Below are 23,046 nucleotides of genomic sequence, written 5' to 3'. Positions count from 1 at the left end.
TACTGTTCTCCTAGTTCCTTGGTGGAAGGAGGATGATTCACAGCGTAGGTGCTTTGCCTTTTATAATGCTGAGAAAAGAATCGCTGTTTGCTTTAGAATGTGAAAGCAATCATTGATCAAATCACGGTTTGCAGTCTGAACTCCAAACAGGTGGTACGTGTTAAAAACCTCAGCGTTGCCAAACAGGGTGATGGGGGAAAGAAGAACGTAAAGGGATAAATCTCTTCTAAAGGATCTTCTGAAATAGTTGGGGGACATTGTGTCATGGTGCAGTGAGTATAACATTTGCAGTCTCCCTCCCCCCCTCCCCGTAACGATTTAACTAAAATTAACTGGAAAGTAACGAAAGAATTCACTGTAGCAGAATGCATCAGTTTAGCAGATGGAGGCATAAACCAGCCACAGCTAGATCTTCATTTAGTTCAAATTTTAGTTGGAATTTCAAAGGAAAAAAAAGACTGATAAAAATTAGGAACTGTTCACTTTATTCTACTGGTGCTATAAATTTCCAAATCTGTATTTATTTAGTGTATGGCTTCAAACTTACGTTAAAACACCACACTGTTGGAAGGGGTCTTTAAATCCAGAAGTGCTATTCATTAGAAATTTGTACTAATTTGAAAAATTCTCTTACGATTTCAGCTCTTGTGTCATTTTTTAGTTGTGCCTATTTCCAACAGAGCAATGAGCAAATCCGATTTATAACAACTGGAAATAAGAGGACTAGAATTTACAAAGAGAGAATCAATACTAGGAAAAGAAAGATTCATTAATCAAAACCTTTGAGTTTTACCTATGACATAAGACACAGTGATAGTTTGGGAGTTTTCAGTATAAAGAAGAGAGAGATACAATCATGTTTATTCCCAAAATGCAAATCAAATCAATTTGATCTATAAACCCTTCTTCCTTGTTCCAGCAGAAAGGTGTCCAACTTAACTTTTTTCTAGAACAGGAATGCATGACATTATCCTCAATCCACACAGTCATCTTCCCCTTCTTCCTGCTTCTGCCAGTCATTGATTGGCAGATTTGGGGGTGAAATAAACTGGGGAAAACAGCTCCTGTGCAACCAGTTCTTTGATTCCTAGGAGCAATTGCCCAGGATTGAAGACCTGATGATACATCTGTTGCCACTAAATGGCATCAAAGGAGAGCTCTCCTACCTCTGCTTTTCTCCTTCCCCAATTTCTAGTACAGATACACCTCTAGTTTGCTTTGTTGCTGAATTAGAGTAGGGGTTGAACATGGTTTCTGTTGGCTTTGGAACTGCATGGTGGCACTTTAATGCTGCCATGCAACATATGCAGGCCAAGGACAGCTGCCCTGATGGTCATTGGTTTCATAATGATGATAACCATTGGGTGATTGAAGCCCCACTTCTTTTCATTTGTGTGTAAGTATGAAGCCACTGGCCATAATTATAGACACACTTGCTTCAAGCTGATGTTGAACTGCTTCTTCTTCCTCTTCCCCACCCCCAGCTTCCTTGCTTCTTTGCCATTCTTTGTAGACAAGATTGAGATGCTGGGGCAAATATTTTAGCAGATCTGTGTAATGGTCCTAAAGAGTTTGAACTAACATTTTTATAACATCACTATCAATTCATTAAATAGAATGGCAACACATAGCTAGGTCAAAATAATGGCTGAAAAGAACCAATTACCTTGGTTCAAAAACCAATTACCTCCTATTTATGTTGTTTTAGAAGGTAGTGTAGGGTATAACCAAAAAAGAAAAAGAAAAAAAAAGAAATATGGATGCCAGAAGGTCTCTGAACCATTTTCTCCCTATGATTAATCTGTGATTTAACCTGTTGAAATAAATGAATTAAAAATATAAAATGGTGATCTTTCCAATGTTTCTTTTCTCCCATTAAAAATCCAGCTTAGTCTTTTGTGGAGATCTTTGACACTCTGACAATAGAAGCCAAACCATCTAATTTCTTGATTGAGACTAGGGATCCTGCCATTCCAGATGCGATTGATATGCAACTTCTGATAACCCTAACCAACATTGAGAAGGCTACAATTCCTTTACTATTACTTTGAATTGTTATATATAACAATTCAATTTAAAGAGGAAATCTGGAGAAAGCCTTCTGACTGGGGGATTGGTAGCAGGATTCATTCTGCCTACATTTATAATCCATCCGATGTGGCCATTGCCTTCTTTAAAACATGAATACATTAGATGCAGCTGATAGTTTTTTCCCTGCTGAAAAGAAGTGTCAAATTCACTTGGGTTTGTTTTGTTACAATGAAAACTCAGGCAAATCTACTTGAAGTAAATCCTCACTGAAATAAAATTGGAGGTGGGAGGGATTTCAGAGTTAATCTATCCTCTGCATGGTCCAGGAAGGTAAGATAGTTTTCAAATAGAATTGCCTGCCAAATATAGACTGCAAAAATGCAGAAGTCTATGGGATGGTACTAAATATATAATTTTCTGTATGTTTGCTGCCACCTAGTGACTGCTTGGTGTTTGTAGCCCAGTTCTGGTGACCCTGTTTAAAATGATTAAATGTACTAAAGAACATTGTTTCATGTATACAATTTCTCATTTTCACTGTCAAAAGAAACTGCTATTCATTGTCACGATTTTTAGCTTCATGACTGAACATTAACTATTTTATCATTTTATCACCATTTGTTTTCCATTGTCCAGTTAAGACATGTATCTACTCTGGATATTTGCAAATAGTTTTGCAGGTTGGAACTTAAACATACTTGTTGAAATTTATTGCAGTATTGTTTTACTGGGATTAAGGTTATGTACTGCGGAATAGGGAGAGGCGTTTGCAGTTTACTGGAACCAGACTATAATCCTATTAGGATAAGTAGAAAAAAATGAGACTAAACTACAGATCCTGTTTGAAAATATTTAGGAAATGTATTTCATTGCTATGCTGTACTACTGGAGTCAAATAGAAGTTATGTTAAGGCAGTATAAATTCTCTGACTTGGCAAGTTATGTGTCGATTCATAATTCAGAGAAAACTAATTCGCAACTATAGATAATTGGCATATGCTTAGTTCTAAGAAATCCAAATTTTCGTCAGTACCACAAGACTTATATTTAATATGGGCTTATATTTATCTGTCTGTTTTCCTATCTCACTATTCTTGAGCTGTTTGAATATGTAGGGAGCTGCTGTCTAAATGAAAATTCATCTTTAAGTGCCAAGAGGACAAATCAACATTATTTTTCACAGGGACAATATAGATAAACCAAGATGGTTTTCTCCATTGCTGTATGGAGTATTCTCTTCCTCCTCTTATGAATGTTTCTATAGAGAACTTTGGCTTCTAGTATGATGTTGATTCTCTTTCAATTGCTTTGCAGCACCTGAATTTTTACTGCAGGATCCAATCTGGTCAGTCACCAGGACTCAAGCAGGCCCATTTTTGTGGTTTTGCATATCCTTAAAAAAAAATTACACAGGGTTCAGATGGGATGGAGCTGTCTTAATAGTAATTATCTCAAAAGATACATTTTGTTCATATCTTTTAACAATGGCCCATTAGCTACAAGGAGAAGTACTGACCTTTATTGAAAAGGGGGCATATGTTAAATTATTGGTTCATTAATTTTAAAATTAATATTTTTGATTTATTGAAGTTATTTGCTTTCATATGTCATTTCCTGCAAGAATTATGAACCTCAAGAATTAATGATAGTACTAAAACTTACATGCCCTAAATATGTAAGTAAATGTCTAGTGCAGGTTTTGTAAAATCATACATTGTAATTTGTAAGATTATAAAGGAAGGGTGGCTGAAGTCTGGGGATGCAAATTGATATTGGCCAAGAAACTGACAGTTCTGGTTCCAGTGAAGGATTATTTTAGTGTTTACTCTAATCAAGGGTCACTGAATTCATTGAGCTTATTCAAAAATAACTATTTATGAATGCCTATGAATAAACACGCAGAAATCATCCTGCAGATCTGAAATTCTGCTTATACAAATGAGGAAACAAATTTCATTGAATTCAGTGACAGATGTGTAAAAAAATTTAAGGGTGAGTTATAGTATGTGCATATAATTAGTCAAAAACGTCATTCTTGTTTTCTTTTAAATTCTGGTGCATATACTAATATTTTGTCTTTTTGTGCCATCTTGTGGATAATATAAAACATGCACATTTCAATTTAGAATGCACAAAATTCTATCAATGGAATGGGTGGAATTTATAAGTTTTAAAACACAAATATTTTAAGTTAGATTTCAAAGCAAGGGAGTATGAACATGACTTTTTTCAACCTTAAAGCTGAATCAGGCTGAAAGCTCACCCAGTTCACAGTCTGTTTTATGGTGACCAGCTAGGTGCCTCCTACACTTAGAGAATCTTAAATACAGAAATAGAAAAATAATGTATTTCTTTGATTGTTTTATTAACTGGAATTCAAAGAGGGCCCTCCAGTTGTTCTGGAGGTAGTTTATAGTAGCTAGTGGAAGTGTTATATTGTATGAATTTGGCTAAACGTCTTTGCAAGTCATCCAAGTAGCAGGTCATCTTGGAAGAGTCCTTGGGCAGGTGGGGTCTGGTCCTGCACAAGGCTTCCCAGGATCTCCCCTAACCCTGAGTCACTGCATGCCCTGCTTAAAGACCTGCATAGTCATTTAAGAACCACATCAGTGAGAACAGAGGTGGGGTTATATGAGATGAACATGTCACTTCATTTAATGACCTTCACGACTTATAACTAAAGAGAGTCCCTTATGGTCTTGAGGTCTACCTATGCGGATTTATTCATTCTTTTTATCCAAAATATTCTTAATATGTTTATCCTGCATAATTCAAATGCATTATTTTGCAAGGTTGTTATTGCTGCTTTTTAAATAATATTTTATTGAAATTTTAAGTACTGTAATATGAGATAATCCAAGCTAAATCTAAATCTAGATTAAATAAAAGGTGAAAAAAAGATTAGAGAATACAAAAGAAAAAAATTCTAAGAAAACAACTTTCTATCCTCATCACAACAAATATAAACAATTTCACTATCATTTCACTTCCTCTTAATTAACAAATGTGTAGAGCTCTTCACCCCGTAACACAAGTCTTAGCTATAGGCAATTCCAGTAAATAACTTCATTCAAACCAGATGTAAGCAAACTAGGTCCAGAGCCCTAAAATAATCACATACATTTAGCAAATACAAACTTCATCATTTCATTCTGCTGCTTCCTGTTCTTTTATACGATTTCTTTTATAGTCAAATGTTTTTAAGAGCTATTTACCATTTAATGTGGTTTGGGGTCAAATTCCTTTATAACCAATAAAGCAAAATTAAATATATTTCTGGAACTCTTGTGTGTTTGCTGCTATCTAGCAAATGTTAGCAATATAATCTGTTTTTGCCACTTTTGAATCCAACTTGCAGTTCTTCTGGCAGTTCTTAGTTCTTCTGCACAGATGAAGGCAAGATTGAAAATCTTAGCAGTATCACATTAATATGTTGGTGTTGTTAAATAATCCAAATATTCTTTAGCACATGAACATGGTGCTCACTTCGAAGAAAATATTTACACTTTTAGTTTGGTAGATACATCTGGCTAACCTGGCTGATTAGACTTAATCCTGCTTGGTACTTTGATGGGAGACAACTTAAGAATATCAGGACTGTAGGCTAACCCAAAGTCCCAAAAAAATATCCTAAAAAAAGGCAGTGGCAAAATACTTTCGTACTGTTGTTGTGAATACTGCATGATTATTTCTATGCAGTTAGCAACAGTTGAATTTGCCTACATGGGACATTTATCTTTTATAGGAAATATATATTAAATCAGGGATGTCAAACTCACATCATCATGTCGTCATGTGATGTATCGTGACTTTTCCCCCCTTCGCTAAACCGGGGTTGGGCGTGGCCAGCGCATGACACATCTGGCTCGCAGGCTGCGAGTTTGACATCTTTGTGCTAAATAATATAGTCATATGCAGCTTACTTGATTGAATAAGTATTTTAAATATTTTTTTTAGTGAAATATATAGTACTACTTCTCTTGATAACATAGTAAGATACATCTCTTGATAACACAGTAAGATACATTTTGATAGTTCGGTTGGTTTCATTCCTTCTCACTTAACCATTGTATTGCAATGCCACCTTGTGGTGAATTGCTGGCATTAGTTTTTTTTTCCAGACACCAAGTTTATTATACATTGCTGGAATAATCATTTCAGTAGAATAAAATCTATATATGATACAATAGTCATACTTTAAATAAAATAGAAGAGCTAATAGGGCTTTGCCTGGCAGGTTTGGTGGGGAATTCTATAAATAAAAAATGTAGACTTTGCTAATCCGAGTGTTGGAGAAAGGAATAACAACAACAAAAGCAATAAAAAGCTTTCTTGCTGATGGTGCTGTAAAAGAAATGAAGATGAATGGCAAGGAATTGGCAATTGTGATCTGCAGTACTTATAGCAATACTGCTTAATATACTGTGAAGCAGTATATAAGTATATACTGCTTCACAGAGCTTTGCAATCTTCTAAGTGGTTTACAGAGTCTGCATATTGCCCCCAATAATCTGGCTCCTCATTTTATCGACCTCAAAAGAATGGAAGACTGAGTCAACCTTGAGCCAGTGAGACTCGAACTCCTGATTGCATGGTTGATAATATTGCCTATACGGAATTAAGACATTTACATTTTCTAGTCTGCAATTCTTTGTCATCTCTGAAATAAAACTTATGAACCGAGTCTACTCTATTTTTCAGCAACATATATGGTGTTGCTACGTGGATTTTGTAACTACCAAAAGATTCACACTACTCAGATTTTAAATGATGCATTTTATGTTAACAAAACGTTTAGATATAAGAAATTAGCTATTGCATATGATTTTGAAGGGCTTTCAGGACTTCCAGTGAGATGGTGATGCAGGGGGGTACATGTAGTCAGCTCCATGTAATAATTTTAAAATGTATTCCATAAATATTTGGTAAGAGCTTTTTTTTCAATTGAAGTGCACAGCATCATTATCAGCTATGGTTTGACTGCTACAGCTATGTTTACTGCAGAAGTGTGGCATGCCGATAACAAAGAATGTAAACGAAACATGGAACTCCAAGAGTCTTATCTTAAAAAAACTTATTTTATCTCTCCCGACTATATTGCAGCCAGTTAGTAAAGCTGAGGGTATATGCTGCAAGTAGCTGGAAGAATGATTAAGAACATAAGAGGGCTGTTATTATTATTATTTAAGTACCTAAAATGGTTCTCACAAGAGGTGGTTATATTGATTAGGATTAGAGCCAGAGATTAGAGTAGTAGGACATTATAAAGAAGTGGAAGCCACAATTACAGATTTTTTCCCCTCCAACAAGATGGTCACCTAATTAGATAATGGCTCAATTATTGCAAATGAAGGCTCTATAGTGAAGTCATCTTATGTCTGGTTATTTGGGTCCCCACAACACTAATACAGGGTTTACATGTTTACATCAGAGCTGGTTGAAAATGAAGTAAACCTAACCAAAGGATTTGTCCTCATAAACTAACAATCTTAAGGTAAAGTTAAAGGTTTCCCTCGCACATGCGGGTGCCAGTCATTTCTGGCTCTAGGGAGCGGTGCTCATCTCTGTTACAAAGCCAAAGAGCCAGCGCTGTTTGAAGAGTTTTCTGTGGTCATGTGGCTTGTATGACTAAACACAAAGGCGGATGGAACACTGTTACCTTCCCACCGAAGTGGTTCCTACTTTTCTACTTGCATTTTTACGTGCTTTTGAACTGCTAGGTTCGCAGAAGCTGGCACAAGTAATGGGAGCTCACTCTGTTACATGGTGCTAGAGATTTGAACTGCCAAACTGCTGACCTTTCTGATCAACAAGCTTATTTATTATGTATAATTATGTATTATGTAAAATTATGTATAAGACAACAATCTTATGAATGGACAATAAATGATACTCCCATAAAGAGGAATTGAGTTTTGGTGGGAGGTGAAGATATTGAAGATATGAATGAATCCAAATCCAGGGCTAATTGGAAATTCTAATGAAATATTAGGATTGAATTTGCTAATTTTAACAAATATATTTAGCAAACAACCACAGGATTTAAACAGACAAACCTTCATGAATAAATCTTTTTCATCAGCATGTAGAAACCTTCCACAAAGTTTGATGGAATTAACACTTAAATAATAAATGGAAAAGAACAAACAGGAAGATATCCAAGTGAAGTATCCATCAGTTACAGTAGGGCATATTAGAATTAGAATTCTTTTATTGGCCAAGTGTGAGGAATTTGTCTTGATGCAAATGTTTTCTGTATACATAAAAGAAAAGATACATTCGGCAAGAATCATAAGGTACAACACTTAATAATAGTCATAGGGTAGAATAAGCAATCAAATCATACTAGGAAACAGTCCATATAAATTGTAAGAATACAAGTGACAAAGTTACAGTCATAGTCACAAGTGGGAGGGGATGGGTGATAAGGAGTGATAGGAAGATTAATGCTAATACTACTTGCTATTCCCATATTCCCAGTTTTGACTGTGAGGAAATAGAAATAACTAGAAAACAATAAAAACATTCAAAAATCCAAAGCTAATTACAAAGGCAAATCAAATCAAGAAAAGTGAAAACATTAAAACCTGCAGACTTCCGGATCAACAAAAGGTTCAAGCTAAACAAGTGCTGCATATTGTGGAAACAATGCAAAAAGGGAAAACAATCAGAAGAATTGCTGAATATTTTAGGGAGAAATTGAAGCAAATTCAAGGAAAATAAAGAGAAGCAAATCACAAAACAAGTTGAACACAAAGAGCTGTAGAAGAAAACAATAAGCCCAGCCAAATGGAAGCAAACAATAAGTTTAATACACAAGTTGATTCCATCAGAACTACATCTTTTAAGAACTATCCAATAAATATTTAGATTGAACAAAATACTTGACATTTACAATAATAATAACAAAAATATTTTAGTTTAATAAACAGAGGCCCAAACATTATATAAAAAAGACAAGCAATGCTTATAATATCTGTTCTGACCATTCTTGTTAATTATCAGAAATCAAATTCCAAAGAAATTCAAAGCATGAAGGTCTTGCCTATGGGGAAAACTTTCTGGTTTAATGATTTTATATATGTATAGGACATTACAGATGGGTAGAAAAAAATGACCTTGAGAAACCGGAAGAAAAGCTACTACCAAGACAACAGTCAGATAAAAGAAACCCTGAGACTGGCACAGAACTGTAACCTAAGCAAAAGCAGCTCTGACTCTTAATAATTCTGTTTTATTCTATAAAAATGGTAGCAGAGGATGGATACATAGCCATACAGAACAGATCAAATAAAATGTACAGTGTACAGTCACCATGGGCCTTGCTGCTTAACGGTTTCAACTGTCAAAAATGAAACTGTCCTCATAACATAAAGGAATCATAGTTTATAACTGTAGAGGCAAACTAAACACTCATTTACTGGCTGAGTAATTCTGTACTCCTTATATATAAAATACATTGTAACACTCAACTACTCCTTATAATAGTCCCATTTCTGAACTTAGTTCTGTTTCCTGTTTCTTATAATTTTTCTTGTCCTTTTTCCCACTCCTCCTCCTTGCTGTCCTGGCTGTCCACAGAGCTGGCACTGCTGCAACTTTGGTCTTGGCTGTCCAAAAGGGCTGGAATTGGAGCTGTTGGGGCTCTGGTTCTGGCTCTGGCTAGGCTGGGCGGGGCGGGGCTGGGGACCAGGATGGTGGCTGTTGTTGTGGAGCGGCGGTAATCACTGAGGTAGACGCAGAGCGAACGTCAAGTAACTTTATTTCAAAGAATAAAGGGTTGCCACGGCTGCCAGGCGAACAGTCAGTCAGCTGGCAGCAACAGCTGATGCCGTTTGACAGCTCCTTTTGTAGCCGGCTGTCAAACGGCATCGACCAATGGGAGCGGTCCGCGCTCCTGCCAGAAGCACGGACCGGAGTGAAGACTGCGGGTCAGTCTGTTGAATGCAACACTCCTTTCCCCTAGCAAGGAGCATGCATAGTCCCTCAAGTAGGCCGGGCGTCTGCGCAGGCGGCCGGCTCACCTTAGTCCGGGTGGATCTGCCGTAGGGGAGAAGTCCTCCGCTTCCAGAGCCGCTTCGGAACTTGCAGGAACTGGAGCCTTGTTGGGTGATTCTGGCCAAGGGACAGGTGGCAGTCCAGGCAGGCTCCCTTGCTCGAAATGCCCCGGGGAAGCCTCAGCATGCGTCGGTGGGTCCGTTTCACTTGGCATGTAACTGGGGTCGTCGGTAGCCACGCTCCAGTGCCTTCTTAGCTGGTCAATGTGCTGGCGCCAGGTACAACCGTCTTGCAGCAAGACCCTGTAGGACTTAGGCCCAGTTACTGCCACGATTTGCCCTGGCACCCATAAGGGGTGGCCTGTGTAATTTCTTGCATAGACCTGGTCATGCAGGGCAAACTCCCTGGCCTGGCTATCAGATCCCAGAGGGTTGAATGGGGCATAATGAGGATGGAGCCTATCCAGGGTGGTTCTTAGGCGTCTGCCCATAAGGAGCTCGGCTGGGGATTTGTTGGTAGTGGCACAGGGGGTTGTGTGTTGGGTAAGCAGGTATCTAGAAAGTTTGGAGTGCCAGTCAATTGGGCCAAACCTCTCCAGGCCCTCCTTAACTGACCCAACTGCCCTTTCAGTCATCCCATTACTGGCAGGATGAAAGGGGGCTGTAAGGGCATGCCTGATCCCCAGGTTGGCTAAATAAACCTCAAATTCACAGGAGGTGAACTGGGGGCCGTTGTCAGACACAATGGTGTCAGGGAGGCCATGGGTAACGAATACCCTAGTTAGGGCCTTTGTAACAGCTTGTGTGGTTGTTGTGTTCAGTAAGGCCAGGTCTATTCACTTTGAGAAGGAATCTACCATTACCAGGAATGTTCACCCATGTACAGGGCCAGCTAGATCAATGTGCAGCTGGGACCAAGGGGCCCCAGCATCTTCCCACCTGCCAGGAGTAGATGTGGGTGGAGCAGGCCTGGTAGCTTGGCATGGCTGGCAGGCGCTCACCCAGCTAGTGATCTGGGCATCCATGCCTGGCCACCACATGTAGCTGCGAGCCAGAGCCTTCATTCTGACAATGCCAGGATGGCCTTCGTGCAGGACCTTCAAAACAGTGCCCTGCAGCTTGGAAGGGATAACTACCCTTGTTCCCCACAGTAAACAGCCCTGCAAAGATGATAGTTCTTGCTGGTGAGTCTTGAAGGGCAGGAATTCAGGGGCATATGGAATTGCTGGCCACCCCCTTCCCACCCAGTCCAGAACTTGGGCAATTATCTTGTCCCTTGAGGAGTGGGTAGCAATGTCACGGACAGTGATGGGAAGATTGAGATCGTTGATCTCAAAAACAGCATTAATTGGTGCAGGATCTTCAACAGGAACAGGCAGAGGGCAGCGGCTGAGAGTGTCAGCATGGCCAAGGTTTTTTCCAGGACGATGAACCAGTGTGTAGGAATAGGCAGCCAGAAATAAAGTCCACCTGGTTATCCTTGGAGACAAAATCTGATGGGTTTGTTTTTCACCAGACAAAAGGCCTAACAGAGGCTTGTGATCCATGATCAATTCAAAATGGTGTCCATAGAGGAACTCATGAAATTTTTTGACAGAAGTAACTGCAGCCAAAGCCTCCTTGTCAATCTGGCTGTAATTGCGCTTGGCTGAAGAAAAGGTTCTAGAGAAAAAGGCAATGGGTGCCTCAGAACCATTTAGCAGTCTATGACTCAAAACAGCCCCTATGCCAAAAGGAGAAGCGTCTGCAGCTAGAACTAAAGGCAGCTGTTGATTGAACTGTATTAATACCGCATTGGATATGAGTAATGATTTGACAGCGTGGAAGGCATGGGCTTCCCTAGGTCCCCAATGCCAGGGGAATTGTTTGTCCAAAAGTCTGTGTAGAGGCTCTGCAATGGAAGCTTTGTGAGGCAGGAATGCAGCATAGAAGTTGAGAAGCCCTAAGAAGGCCTGGAGCTCAGTCTTGTTGGAAGGTGTGGGTGCCTTGTGGATAGTCCTGACTTTGGACTCAATTGGGTGTATACCAGAGGCGTCAATTCTATAACCCAAAAATTCTACTTGTTTAGTGGCAATGGTGCACTTGTCTTTTTTAAGCTTGAGGCCCTGCTGTCTGAAAGGATCAAGGACTGCTCTGATTCTTTGTAATAATTGGGGTTTGTCTATGGCTGAAATTAAAATATCATCGAAGTAGGGGACTACACCTGGGAGTCCTTGGAGTAGCCTCTCCATTAAAGATTGGAAAATCCCAGTGGCTACGCTTACACCAAACTGGAGGCGCCTGCATTTAAAAGCACCCCTGTGCATTACTACAGTCTGCAGTTTTGCAGCTTGGTCATCTACAGGGAACTGTTGATAGGCCTGTGACATGTCTAGTTTAGCAAAAATGGTTCCAGGCTCGAAAGAATGCAGAAGGTGCTGGATAACAGGGACTGGATAAGCGCTGATTTGCAGATATCTGTTCAGGGACGTCTTGTAATCAGCGCAGATTCTCACGCTACCGTCTTTCTTTAGTGGAGTAACTATGGGGGTCTCCCATTTTGCAAAGTCCACAGGCTCCAATACCCCTTGTTTGATTAATTTGTCCCATATCCAACTTGGGGCGGATTGCAAAGGGTACCCTACGAGGCTTCAAGTGGATTGGTACTGCCTGAGGATCTAAATTTAATGATATTGGGGTTCCTGAGTAACATCCCAGCCCCTGGCTGAATACATCAGCATAGTCCTTGAATAAGGTATCCACTTCAGTATTTGAAATAGAGTGGATGCCTGTTACGTGGAGGCCAAGAGCAGGGAACCAGTCTAATCCTAATAGGCTAGGGAGGACACCATCCACTACAACTAAAGGCAAGTAACCTTTAAAGTTTTTGAATTGAATAAAAAACTTGCCTTTTCCGAGGACTGGGATGGTTCTGCCTTGGTAGTCACGCAGAGTCAGGTGGCAGTCGAGGAGCTTCTTTGTCAGTCTTGGAAGTAGCCTTTTTAGGGTCTCCCAGGAAATGATGGATAGTGCAGAGCCTGTGTCAACTTCCATCTTGCAGGGTTAACCTTCTAAGGAAACAAAAATACTGATTTTGTTAGAGCCTTTGTTTGTCTGGTTGGAGTGGTAACAGGTATAACAGTCTTCAACTTGCCTTTGAAAGATGGGGGTTGTCTGAGGCCTCTGTGCAAAAGTTTTCCCTGCTTGGCAGACCCTGGCTAAATGACCCTTCCTCTGGCAATTCAAGCAAATGGCATTCCTGAACTTGCAGGATGCCCTGAGGTGGTTTCCTCCACAGCTTAGGCAGATGGGCTGCTGCCGGGGGCAGGGGGGTAGGTTGGGTTTTGGCCTTGTTTCCTCCTGAAGGGGTTTCTGCTGCCTGAGGCGATTTATATTGTTAGCTTCCTCAGAGCCTTCTTCTAGAGAAACCTTGTCATAATGGATTGCTGAGCTACCCTGTCTAATTGGGTTTCCCTGGATTTCTGCTGCTGAAAGCGCAGATAACTCAGCAGCCTGTGATTCTTCAATGGCTACTGCCAGGGTTAAGTCCCGTTTGTCTAATAGTCACCTTTGTAGCCTTAAGTCCCTGACTCCACAGACTATTTGGTCTAAAAGCATATCCTCCAGATAGTCTCTAAATCCACAATGCAAGGCAGCTGCCCCCAGGGCAGCCATGTATTCACTGAGAGATTCTCCCTCAGCCTGAATTCATCTCCTGAAGGCATGCCTTCTGGCAATTTGGGATGGCTATGGGGAATAGTGACTGGAGAGGATCTCCTGTAATTCCTCCCATGGGATAGCCCTGACAGAACGCGGAGCTACCAACGCTGTGGCAGTGTCAAATACTGTGGCTCCGCAAAAACTTAAGAAATAGGACTTTTTCCTATGGGCTGTAGCATCAGCGAGGTCTATAGCGTCCAGGAAGCAGTCAAAGCAGTTCCTGTAGGACTCCCAAGTCTCAGCCATTAGTCTAAAAGGCGGGAATGCAGGATTTGAAGTCATCTCGTATCGGCGGTGTCTGTCTCCTCAGCGGGGAGGTTGAATTTTGCGCTTGCAAATAGCGTCTGTGGCTGTGACAGTCAACTCGTAGTGGTTTCGGCTCTTTTTGAAAGTGACTGAGCTCAGCTGTTCTTGTCTGGCTGCCTCTTGTTTGTATCCCGCCCTCGTCACCAGTGTTGTGGAGCGGCGGTAATCACTGAGGCAGACATGGAGCGAACGTCAAGTAACTTTATTTCAAAGAATAAAGGGTTGCCACGGCTACCGGGCTAACAGGCAGTCAGCTGGTGGCAACAGCTGATGCCGTTTGACAGCTCCTTTTATAGCCGGCTGTCAAACGGCATTGACCAATGGGAGCGGTCCGCACTCCCGCCAGAAGCACGGACTGGAGTGAAGACTGCGGGTCAGTCTGTTGAATGCAACAGCTGTAGTCTCTTTTGGATTCTCCTTCGTATCTCTGGGTTTTAATGCTTTGTGAGCAACATAGGACAGACATTTGGTCAGGATGCCTTTATTGCTTCTGGTTGAAACCTCTTCCCCTGATTGAATCCTCTTGTGGCCTGGTTTCTTTTTTTATTCCTCTTGGATAGTCATTCTCAGTTAATTTATTTATTATATCCAGACTTCCAAGTCATCTGAGCCAGAGGTGGTATTCATCAGGTTCTGACCAGTTCTGGACAACCGGTAGCAGAAATTTTAGCCTTTCCTTTTTGTGATGATGTAACTGTTCCCATTAAAGGTTACTACATTGCCTTGTTTTGTGAGCTTCTTCACTGACAAAAATATTAGTTTCAAGAGCAGGGATATACAATACATTTTTCACAAGTTCTTTCTGGTGATACTCTGAGAAATATCACAGTAAAGAAAACCATTTCCTATTCCTTCTGATTCTATTATTTGCCCATTAGCTGTGGTGATTTTTTCTGTTTTACTCTGGTCAAGGTGAGTAAAGAAATTTTTGTCATTCGTCATGTGACTCAGCTCCTGAATTAACACATCATACTTTCAAAGACTTTTGTATTGAAAAAATAAATTCATTATCTGAAGAAAAATCCGTTTTTTCCTTCACACTTTTGGCTTTTTGTAGTTTTTGCATTCTAGCTTTCCAGATTCTGCAATCTACTTTTAAATGACCCTTTTTTCTTGCACAAAAGTATTCACGTCTTTCTTGCCCATGTGACAGAAGCATGTTACTATTAATGCTTTCTGTTTTACACTTATATTCATCTCTAAGTTTGTCCTTAACTTATTCAATGTTAATTCATCATCTGGACATGCATCAAGCACAGTGACAAGCCTTTCACAACTTTCTGGTAAGTAGTGCTAAGTAGTGCTGTGACATGAAAATCTTTTATTTCTTCTCCTATACCTCTGAGACATTCAACCATTTCCAAGGTATGCCTTGTGTAATCCTGCATATTCTGGTCTTTTATCAGTTTGGTTTGGTTTAGCTTTCTAATAAAATATAGTTAATTGCTGAGATTAGCTCTTTCATGCACTGTTTGTAATCCTTCCCACATTTCTTTAGCACTTTTGTGTGTCTGTCTGTCTGTCTGTCTATCTGAAGGATGTTCTGGCTTCATATAGCCTTCCACCCATGTTCTCTTATTAGCAGCATTTTTATCTTGAATTTCCAAGTAGTTTTGGTTTGTCTGATTTACAATTGAAATCTTTGTTTCAGCTTTTTTACTGGCCATTTTCTTTTATTTATTTATTCTGTTACAGACTTCTTTATGTTGCTGTATTTTGCACTTAGTTGCTGTAGCTGGTTATGACAGGTTTGCTCTGTTCTGTGCTGAACTTTATATTTCTCCTCTAATCTGGGTTTATATTGGATTTCCTACACTGACAGGATGCTTGCCTCCTTAGACAAAATAAAGAGAGGGAAGAGGGAAGGACATTTAGACTTGAAAGATTCTGTTACTATAAACTTATAATACAAGTAGTATTAGCATGCATGACGTTCTAGTCTGGTCTGCCTTGAAGAAGTCACATTAATCAGTGTTCCAGACAAAATAAAATTTACTAAATAAAACTTACAAAACAGATCATACGAAATAAAAGAAAAGGCATACAAGTTTTAAAAAAATAATCACATCTACATTATTTTTTTCTAGCAGCTGCATATATAAGTTGCAGAAAGAAACTTTGAATGGCAAAGTTTTCTTATCCTTAACTGCCAGTAAAATTTGTACATAAAATTTCTGATTCAGCCCCGGAAAATGAGTTAAAATAAGTGTTAGTAGCTCTTTATAAAAGTTACAGTGCAACAAATGAGAGTTGAGGTTTCAATATTTACCATTTTTACAAAGGCACATGACCTTTCCTCATCCAGCTCTGCTGATGGCATAATATTAAACTATAGTAATGTAGATGCTTGCTGAAATTTAGTGTTTGTAAATTGATCTAAATACCATCTTATTCGAAGCATGAATTTCTGTAACCCAGTTATACTCTGGGTGAGAGTTTACTACATTCTGTTTGTAATTCTATATCAAGGATCTTTGGTTAAGTACAGTCATTCCCTAATCCTATTCCAAGGGTGTGAGAATTTGAAAAGCCCAGTTTATATATTTTTTCTCAATTTAGAGTATCCAGGAGGAATCATATTTATCAATTAATATTAGCTGTGTCAGACCTAGATACTGCAAATTTATTTATGAACATTATGAAATGAGTATCTTTAATCAGTATTTAAACCCAGACAACCATGCCTTTCTGTCAACTTTAATAACTTCTGCCTCTGACTGCAGGGCAACATTAGGCACATGTTTTGCTGCTTAGAATAGTATTCTTATGAAATTTGACTGTACTGATAATTAACTCCTGGGTTTAATTGGGCTCCATATCACAGCTGCAATAATGTCTTGGCTTCAAAAAGCTTGAGGGCAGTTGGTATTATTGGATACATCTACAGAAGAAGAAAGAAATATTTGCGCTTGAACTGCTCTGGGTATTTGAAGCAATCTGAACAATCAGCATAAGACACTTCCCAGAGTAGTATGGTAACTAACTATCTACTGGTGGAAGTAATAGAAGCTTTCAATTTCTTCCAGAGAACTGCCCTGGAAATAGAATCAAAGACTTGCTTAAAACCAACAAATGAGCTATTTCTGGTGGCTAACTATATTTCTCAATCAAATGGAAAATAATTATCCTTAATTATCTAAGGAACTGCCTCTGTCTAATTACACCTGCCTATACTATTAGATCTGGCAGAAGGGTATGCTTCGGGTCCCATTTGCTAGGAACTTAGGAACTTGGCAGGTCCTAAGAGGTGGACTTTCTTTGCTATAGTGCAGAAAACCAGGGGTGGGATTCAGTTTTTTTAACAACTGGTTCTGTGGCCGTGGTGTAGTTGATGGGTGTGGCTTGGTGGTCATGTGACTGGGTGGACATGGCCAACTCAACATCACTCATGTCAAGGGTGCTTCTCCTCGCCTGGCCTCTCATGACAGTGGGGATGCTGCAACAGTCATAAGTGTGAAAAATGGTCATGTCACTTTTTTCAGTGCCATTGTAACTTTGAATGGTCACTAAATGAACTGTTGTAAGTCAAGGATTACCTGTACAAAAATACAAAAAGCTTCTTTGCTTGCAAAAAGCTGCCCTAAATATTAATAATTAGATTAAAAATACCTGCAAGCCAGAGTTACAAATCAGGCAGAGTGCCACAGCACCTTGAGGAATGAAAATAGTTAAAATGCAGTGATAACTATCAAGCAGCCAACTCTTGCTCATAAAGTGAAACCCTTTAGCAGAGAGGTCATTTAAGCTCTCCAGAAAAAGCACACTCAGGAAAAGCAATCCTTAGATCCATTTGCATCACTTAAAGCTATCTCACAAGATATCCTAAGGAAACCATCCAGATTAAAGAAAGGTCACATGCCCCCCAGAAAGGCAATAAAAAAAATCAGTGCCAAACTTGCATCCTGCCTCTTGGAAATATACCCCAAAGGACAGTGCCAGATAGTACTAAAGCAGTGCGGAAGACCCCCTGCCCAGATAGAAAAAGAAACCATGAGGCAGGAAAAAATTCAAACACAATACAAATAATTAAATCACAACAGTAGCTGTTGCTTGTTGAAGCTGAATAGGGAAAATTATCCCATCAATAAACACAGGATTAAACTTCACCAAGCACAGAATTAACCTTCACCAAAAACCAGTTTTAGACCAAAATTCAAAAAGGATATGTAAACTCACATTTGAATGTCAATCTTTCTAGCTAGCCAAGAAGTCTTGCTGAATGTCATTCATCTTGGTTCCCTGTCACTAAAAGCTTTGCTTCATTATTCAATTATTTCTTTAAAGTGCTGATTGTCCAGGGAAGTATTCCCTCTCAAAAGCAGTGTAAAAATCTTAAAACAACCCTTCCCCTTTAAGAAAGCCAAGCTTCAGAAGCTCCAGAGACAGGAAGTCTAGGCTGTCTGCCAAGAATGTAATAAGGGTGGAAAAAAACAAAGGGAGATTGCTTCTAACTATCAGTTCTCCAAAATGCTTAGAAAGTTAACCAGGGGTTCTATAGATCTGGATAGAACTGGTAGAATCCCACCCCTGCAGAGAACCCTCAACAACAAAGCAGAAAGATGCTGTACCTCATCAATTCTTTACTTTCAGAATATTCGAGTATCTATCTCCCTAATTTCATTTTAAAAAAATGAAACAGGGAGACAATTCAAGAACATCTAAGATAACGCTCCCATATATATATAAAATCCATCAGATCACATTAGTAGACTACATGTGCATGACTGCATTCCCATTCACGCTAGTAGTACTATTACTAAATTTGCAGATGATACAACAGTGGTAGGACTCATCTCTGGGGAAGGTGTGAGTCTGCCTACCGAGATGAGGTGGACCAGTTGCTTTCATGATGTGGAGACAATAATTTGGTCCTCAACACCAATAAGACCAAGGAGCTTATAGTGGACTATGGAAGGAACAGATCAGATATCCAACCCTTGCTTATCAATGGAGACCGAGTAGAACAAGTGGCCAGTTTTAAGTTTCTGGGTGTTACCATAAAAGACCTGCAGCACTGGTCAAAAGGACCCAGCAGAGATTATAGTATCTGAGGCTTCTCAGCAAACAATAACTGAGTGAAAAACTGCTGGTGACCTACTGCTGCACCATAGAGAGTATCTTAACTTACTTCACCAATATACAGTTTGCCAATTGCACAGTGGCAGATAGGACAGCACTCCAGATGGTTAACGTCATTGCCCAGAAGATCATTGGTTGCCCTCTCCCCTCTTTGGAAGAGCTTTATAGCTCCCACTACCTTAAGAAAGTCAAAATATTCTCAAAGATCCATCTGCTAGGCACCCCTTTTTTGAACTATTACCATCTGGTGGACAGTACAGGATAATAAAAACAAGGACAAATAGGCTGAAAAACAACTTCTATCCCAGGGCAGTAACTGCTGAATTCTACTGTATAGTGCAATATTAATCCAATATCAGGGGTTTTCAATTCAATGTATAGAATGTGAAGGATAAATGTTTGTGTTTATTTTCATAGTCATAATGTACACTGAAGATGGTATTTAATTTCATTGTACGAGGTGCAATGACAATAAAATAAAATAAAATAAACATCAATGACTGGCAATTACAGATGCTCACAAAAACACTAAAAAGAATTCTGTGCCAATCGAACATGGCACACCACATCAAGACAGAATTAATGTGGTATCCAAAATTTACTACATTAGACAAACATTAAAGAAGACAAAACTGGAATAATGAACCAGGATGGACAATATCTAACAGCTACCTATTCCCTTAAAACTAATACATTTTGAGACGGGCAATACTGAAGTCATACATCACACAAATAGCAAGAAAGCCAAAAAAAATTTTGAAATTAGCACTCAGAGAAATCCATTGACGTGGATACAATCTACTTTTCAGGCCTCTAATCCAAAACATCCACAGTAGATAGGTCTTGAGAATGGCCAATCAAAATGGAGACAACAACACGCCCAAATCCTGCTTAATAATGAGGTATTGATCTTCTGAAGCTTAGAAAGCCCAACCACAAGTTATGTTGTTCAGATTAAAATACATGTGTGAATTTCCAGATGACAGCTAAATCTCCCAGGTCTTTTTAGTTTGTGTATAGCGAAAAAATTCAGATGGAGCTAGTTAAGAACGGCTAAATAGCATGGGCCTGTTGAAAAATTCTGCTTATCATTGAATGGAAGCTGGCTGGGAAATTCTGGGAGTCAAAGTCTACTTGTCTTAAAATTTCCAAGGTTGAGAACACTATATGGAAGAATGTCCTTTGTCTCTCAATGGAGTTTTTCATAAGTAATTGTTCCTTTGCACTTGGTACAGAAATTTGAACCTGGTCCTCTTGCATCTTTTTTGTTAGGGGACTCTGAAGTTCTCTTCTCACCTGTATGATAGCCAACTCCGTGGATTTAGTTTTGAATATATGCAAATCTTCGTGCAGTGTAAGCTGAAATCCTAGACACACCTTTGATCTTTTTTAATTGTATACTTTTGTATTTTTATTTGTGTTCAGATTTAATCATTGTTCAGTTTTCTGACCAAACTCCATGTGACCATTTAGATATTTAATAGATCTTGGGCTCTATGTATCTTTGTAGTGGCACATACAAAATGGTACAGAACTTTGCATTTTTAATAACATTGAGCAGCCAGGAATTTCAAAAGGTTAGATTTGCCTAATTCACTTTTTGAAAATCCTTTTTCTGCACAATTCATAAAAATAGTTATCGAATATTAGGCCTGGTGAAAAAGCAGTTGTAGCCTAAACACTATTGTCCTTCCAATACCAATTGTAGCAATTGTAGACTCTTAATCTACCGTATTTATCGGCGTATAACACGCACAGGCGTATAACACGCATCTTCATTTTAAGAGGGAAATTAAGAGGATTCCGCTCCCTGGACATCGGCGTATAACACGCATACATCATTTGCCCCCTATTTTCAGGGGGAAAAAGTGCGTGTTATACGCCGATAAATACGGTATATAAAATATAATACTCATACATTAGTCTGCATAAGTCTTCTTTCTCTCAATATTAAAAGGGCAAAGGCAGTTATGAATTCAAATGGGGCTATTCTATGTCTCACAAGTTCCCATTCACAAGTAGCTATTTTACATACCTTGTGTCCAAACTGCATTGTGGTACAGCATTGTAGAAAAAGCTCTTATTTAGATATGTTTTAAATTAATCAAGATTAGTTAAGGAATCATTCTTAAATAGAGTCACACTGAATTTCAGTAGAACCAAGAAGAGTAGATCATTGGCAAAATATATCACAGTTCCACCTGTGACTATGCATAAATAGCCTTTTTGTAACCTTGTTTGAATTTCTACTCTGCATTTCTTTTTCTGTAATTAGCACAATTTTCTTTGCCTTCCCATAAAAGCTTCCAATTATCATAACAAAATTATGAACAAGGAAAACAAAGACCTATCACTGATGTGCATATAATTACTTTTATTTTGCTTAGGCATTTATATTCCTGATATTCATATACATATTGGTGCTGCTATATACTTCCACACATCACTTTGAAAATAAAGCAGAGGTTTATTTGAAGCCTAGTGTTTATTAAAATTTCAGTGCATTTATTGTACAATTTCTATTTACAAAGCTATATTCGTATTCTATTAAGGACAGATTCTCAAGCAGCATTTTTTTCTCAATCCCCAAATAAGAAAGCTGTTTGGTGCATCAAGAATTCTTTCTATTGTAGTTTCAAGATTATCTTTGCAACCCTAATGGATACAAATTTATTTTTCTCCTAAGAAACATGGAACATTCATGACAACAGATTAAAAAAAACCTGAAAAACTTTATTATTTGCCTCAGTTCTTATTAAATATATTTAACAATGTTCAAGTGTCCTCCAAAGCTGAATATTTTCAAAGAGAAACGAGCTGCAATCTTAAATGTGTTCATTGCATTGTGAGTGCCATATGCCATTCTGATATCTGATGTTTATTTGTTATATTTTATACCATCACTACACATTACAAAAATCACATGAATCATTAAGGAGCTGGGCATTTTGACTATGTATGTTGGCATCCTGGTGATCAGAAGTCAGTATGGTTTTTAGGATTCAGAGTCAATGGGCTCAAAAAAAAAAAGTGAATCCCTCCCCCTAAAAACAAGAACCTTCAGTGTAGAAATATAATTGTAATGTAAACGTTGTAGCAGAAATACATATAAAAGTAATTAACAACACAATGGTAAATCCACAAAGCTTGCTAAGTAACTTTCTAAGTGCAAATGTGAAAAAAATTGCAATACAAAGCTTGCTAAGGTACAGACAATGGCTAAATAACCATTCCTACACACATATTTCTTATACGTGCAAAGTGGAAAAATGATCCACACCATCAATGAAAGTGCCTGCTTAAACACAAACAAAAGCCTAGCTGATATGGTTAAAAATTCAGATACATTCTTTTATTTATGTCCATCATGTTCTCCTAAGCTAAAAAAACTGAGTACCCTACCTGACAGAGTTGAAATCATAGAATCACTCATTCACTCAATAGAAGAACACTTAGCAACACGTTTTGAAATAACAATACAAACAAGCCTAATCTCTCTTGAAAAAAAAATACAGCACAGATAAGTGAGTACCTATCAGCTCAAAATCAAATCCCACAACAACCACAACCACTACCTTAACTACAATCACAACTACAACCAAAAATAATCACCAAACCACAGCCACAAACAATTACTATCCCTTCAAATAATTCCACAAATAGTATCTCCTTATTCATCAGAGACACCATGGAACGTGAACAGAAACATCCAAATGCCATCTTATTTGGTTTTGAAGACACAAACGAATCAGACGACATCACCAAAGTTCACAATATCATAAGCAACTCAAATACAACAAACATCTCTCCTGAAGATATCATTGAAATAGAATTAGAATTAGAAGAACTTTATTGTCACTGTACAAGTACAGCGAAACTGTGGATGCACTCCAGCAACTGTTCGCAATACAATAAAACCAAAGCACTTAAAAAT

The 23,046-nt window shown here is 38.7% G+C and overlaps 1 long non-coding RNA gene across 1 annotated transcript in view; it reads left to right on the top strand.

The window, feature by feature from the left end:
* The first annotated feature begins 16 nt into the window (after nt 1-16).
* Nucleotides 17-23,046, top strand: part of LOC148127367 (uncharacterized) — a 152,659-nt gene continuing 129,629 nt past the window's right edge. The window contains exon 1 of the long non-coding RNA XR_015742258.1: nt 17-153. This is a non-coding gene — a long non-coding RNA (uncharacterized LOC148127367). The remainder of the gene's footprint in view (nt 154-23,046) is intronic.

Source organism: Pseudonaja textilis, chromosome 2, assembly GCF_049901715.1.
Source record: "Pseudonaja textilis isolate UNSWEBS1 chromosome 2, rPseTex1.2, whole genome shotgun sequence".
Lineage (NCBI taxonomy): Eukaryota > Metazoa > Chordata > Lepidosauria > Squamata > Elapidae > Pseudonaja > Pseudonaja textilis.
Note: the sequence above shows the minus strand (reverse complement) of the source record. Positions and strands in the feature narration are given on the sequence as shown.